The sequence below is a fragment of the Oncorhynchus tshawytscha genome, unplaced genomic scaffold, assembly GCF_018296145.1.
Source record: "Oncorhynchus tshawytscha isolate Ot180627B unplaced genomic scaffold, Otsh_v2.0 Un_contig_3158_pilon_pilon, whole genome shotgun sequence".
NCBI classification, from domain to species: domain Eukaryota; kingdom Metazoa; phylum Chordata; class Actinopteri; order Salmoniformes; family Salmonidae; genus Oncorhynchus; species Oncorhynchus tshawytscha.
In genome coordinates, this window is record NW_024609755.1 from 78173 (window position 1) to 82500 (window position 4328).

Below are 4328 nucleotides of genomic sequence, written 5' to 3' on the forward strand. Positions count from 1 at the left end.
AAATATAATTCCCATGCTCAGAGACTTGTATTTATTCTCCTGTGTTCCATAATAGAAATATCTACAACATGTAGACACGCTGAACTGCTAGATGTAAAATCATATGTTGGGTTGGATGTGGCTTTTTACGTTAAATGAGAGCTGTATTCATTGGATACTTCTGTTGATTGTGTCCATTGACTACAGACCTCTGAACAGAGTCCCTGTTGCCCACCCCTAACCTTTCACTCATAACATTTGAACCCTAACCTTTTTCCACGTCACTGACTGTCTGTTCTGGGGGTTTGCAAAAAATGCAGAAAAGGGGGATTCTCCACTGAGAGAGAGAGAGAGAGAGAGAGAGAGAGACTTCGGCAAAGTCTGGAATGAGAGTCACTTTGCCCACTCACTCCTCTGCAGTTAGGTCACAATGTGATTTGTTCCCCAGTGTTCCCATTCTGTCCTGTTCACCAACTTTAACCCAGGGGTTGGGGGGGAAAGGAGATGAGGTATTTTGGACTATGCTGAAGGAAAGGCGACTAGGAAAAGAGTGTTCTGATGAAGCAAAGGAGGTAAGGAAAGGAGGGTTCTGATTAAGTAAAGGAGATTAAGAAAGAATGGTTCTGGTGAAGGAAATGAGGTGAGGAAAGGAGGCAGGGAAAGGAGGGTAGTGAAGGCTTTCAGGACACAGCAGGTCAATAGACAGCTGGTCGTTATGAACATACTGCCAAGCCAGCTGGGAAGACATCTGCACTGGTGGAGTAGGAGGAGGAGAGGAAAGGAACGTTCTCACAGCCACTGCCAATGGAAGAGGAAGAGAAAAGACAAAGAAAGAGAGAGTAGAAGAAAACAGAGAATAGTAAAAGAGAGAGAGAATATAGTGGTTGGATAGAGTGGGTTGCAGAGGAACTGTCAATCCGTTTGAATATACACCGTATATTTGACAGAACCTTTTTTTATCTGTTTCCTCTCTATCCTTGACCTTTTAACGGTATCAGCATCCCGTTGCTGTTCTATCAGTATAAACTAGAGCTCAGTAGAGCAAGTGGCTGTTGGTTAAAGGAGGGTGTGAGTAGTGAAGTCTCTCTGGGTGCATACCATATACAGTGCCTTGCGAAAGTATTCGGCCCCCTTGAACTTTGCGACCTTTTGCCACATTTCAGGCTTCAAACATAAAGATATAAAACTATATTTTTTTGTGAAGAATCAACAACAAGTGGGACACAATCATGAAGTGGAACGACATTTATGGGATATTTCAAACTTTTTTAACAAATCAAAAACTGAAAAATTGGGCGAGCAAAATTATTCAGCCCCCTAAGTTAATACTTTGTAGCACCACCTTTTGCTGTGATTACAGCTGTAAGTCGCTTGGGGTATGTCTCTATCAGTTTTGCACATCGAGAGACTGAAATTTTTTCCCATTCCCCCTTGCAAAACAGCTCGAGCTCAGTGAGGTTGGATGGAGAGCATTTGTGAACAGCAGTTTTCAGTTCTTTCCACAGATTCTCGATTGGATTCAGGTCTGGACTTTGACTTGGCCATTCTAACACCTGGATATGTTTATTTTTGAACCATTCCATTGTAGATTTTGCTTTATGTTTTGGATCATTGTCTTGTTGGAAGACAAATCTCCGTCCCAGTCTCAGGTCTTTTGCAGACTCCAGCAGGTTTTCTTCCAGAATGGTCCTGTATTTGGCTCCATCCATCTTCCCATCAATTTTAACCATCTTCCCTGTCCCTGCTGAAGAAAAGCAGGCCCAAACCATGATGCTGCCACCACCATGTTTGACAGTGGGGATGGTGCGGTCAGGGTGATGAGCTGTGTTGCTTTTACGCCAAACATAATGTTTTGCATTGTTGATAAAAGGTTCAATTTTGGTTTCATCTGACCAGAGCACCTTCTTCCACATGTTTGGTGTGTCTCCCAGGTGGCTTGTGGCAAACTTTAAACAACACTTTTTATGGATATCTTTAAGAAATGGCTTTCTTCTTGCCACTCTTCCATAAAGGCCAGATTTGTGCAATATACGACTGATTGTTGTCCTATGGACAGAGTCTCCCACCTCAGCTGTAGATCTCTGCAGTTCATCCAGAGTGATCATGGGCCTCTTGGCTGCATCTCTGATCAGTCTTCTCCTTGTATGAGCTGAAAGTTTAGAGGGACGGCCAGGTCTTGGTAGATTTGCAGTGGTCTGATACTCCTTCCATTTCAATATTATCGCTTGCACAGTGCTCCTTGGGATGTTTAAAGCTTGGGAAATCTTTTTGTATCCAAATCCGGCTTTAAACTTCTTCACAACAGTATCTCGGACCTGCCTGGTGTGTTCCTTGTTCTTCATGATGCTCTCTGCGCTTTTAACGGACCTCTGAGACTATCACAGTGCAGGTGCATTTATACGGAGACTTGATTACACACAGGTGGATTGTATTTATCATCATTAGTCATTTAGGTCAACATTGGATCATTCAGAGATCCTCACTGAACTTCTGGAGAGAGTTTGCTGCACTGAAAGTAAAGGGGCTGAATAATTTTGCACGCCCAATTTTTCAGTTTTTGATTTGTTAAAAAAGTTTGAAATATCCAATAAATGTCGTTCCACTTCATGATTGTGTCCCACTTGTTGTTGATTCTTCACAAAAAAATACAGTTTTATATCTTTATGTTTGAAGCCTGAAATGTGGCAAAAGGTCCCAAAGTTCAAGGGGGCCGAATACTTTCGCAAGGCACTGTAGCACCCTATTCACTATTTAGCACATTATGGGCCCTGGTCAAAAGTAGTGCACTTTTGTATGTGCATTTGGAAATTCACAAAGGACACCGGATAAGACAGGAGAAATACTCCAGATATAACAGACTGACCCTAGCCCTCCGACACATAAACTACTCCAGCATAAATACTGGAGGCTGAGACAGGAGGGGTCAGAAGACACTGTGGTCCCATCTGATGATACCCCCAGACAGGGCCAAACATGCAGGATATAACCCCACCCACTTTGCCAAAGCACAGCCCCCACACCACTAGAGGGATATCTTCAACCACCAACTTACCATCCTGACACAATATAGCCCACAAAGATCTTCACCACGGCACAACCCAAGGAGGGGCGCCAACCCAGACAGGAAGACCACGTCAGTGACTCAACCCACTCAAGTGACGCACCCCACCTAGAGACGGCATGGAAGAGCATCAGTAAGTCAGTGACTCAGCCCCTGTAATAGGGTTAGAGACAGAGAATCCCAGTGGAAAGAGGGGAACTGGCCAGGCAGAGACAGCAAGGGCGGTTCGTTGCTCCAGAGTCTTTCTGTTCACCTTCACACTCCTGGGCCAGACTATATTCAATCATAGGACCTACTGAAGAGATGAGTCTTCAATTAAGACTTAAAGGTTGAGACCGAGTCTGAGTCTCTCACATGGGTAAGCAGACCATTCCATAAAAATGGAGCTCTATAGGAGAAAGCCCTGCCTCCTTGCTTAGAAATTCTAGGGACAATTAGGAGGCCTGCGTCTTGTGACCATAGCGTACGTGTAGGTATGTACGGCAGGAACAAATCGGAAAGATAGGTAGGAGCAAGACCATGTAATGCTTTGTAGGTTAGCAGTAAAACCTTGAAATCAGCCCTTGCCTTAACAGGAAGACAGTGTAGAGAGGCTAGCACTGGAGTAATATGATCAAATTTTTTGGTTCTAGTCAGGATTCTAGCAGCCATACTTAGCACTAACTGAAGTTTATTTAGTGCTTTATCCGGGTAGCCGGAAAGTAGAGCATTGCAGTAGTTTAACCTAGAAGTGACAAAAGCATGGATTAATTTTTCAGCATAATTTTTGGACAGAAAATTTCAGATTTTTGCAATGTTATGTAGATGGAAAAAAGCTGTCCTTGAAACAGTCTTGATATGTTTGTCAAAAGAGAGATCAGGGTCCAGAGTAACGCCGAGGTCCTTCACAGTTTTATTTGAGGCGACTGTACAACCATCAAGATTAATTGTCAGATTCAACAGAAGATCTCTTTGTTTCTTGGAACCTAGAACAAGCATCTCTGTTTTGTCCGAGTTTAAAAGTAGAACGTTTGCAGCCATCCACTTCCTTATGTCGGAAACACAGACTTCCAGCGGGGGCAATTTTCGTGCTTCACCATGTTTCATTGAAATGTACAGCTGTGTGTCATCCGCATAGCAGTGAAAGTTACTATTATGTTTTCGAATGACATCCCCAAGAGGTAAAATATATAGTGAAAACAATAGTGGTCCTAAAACGGAGCCTTATGGAACACTAAATGTATAGTTGATTTGTCAGAGGACAAACAGAGATAAACTGATATCTTTCCAACAGATAAGATCTAAACCA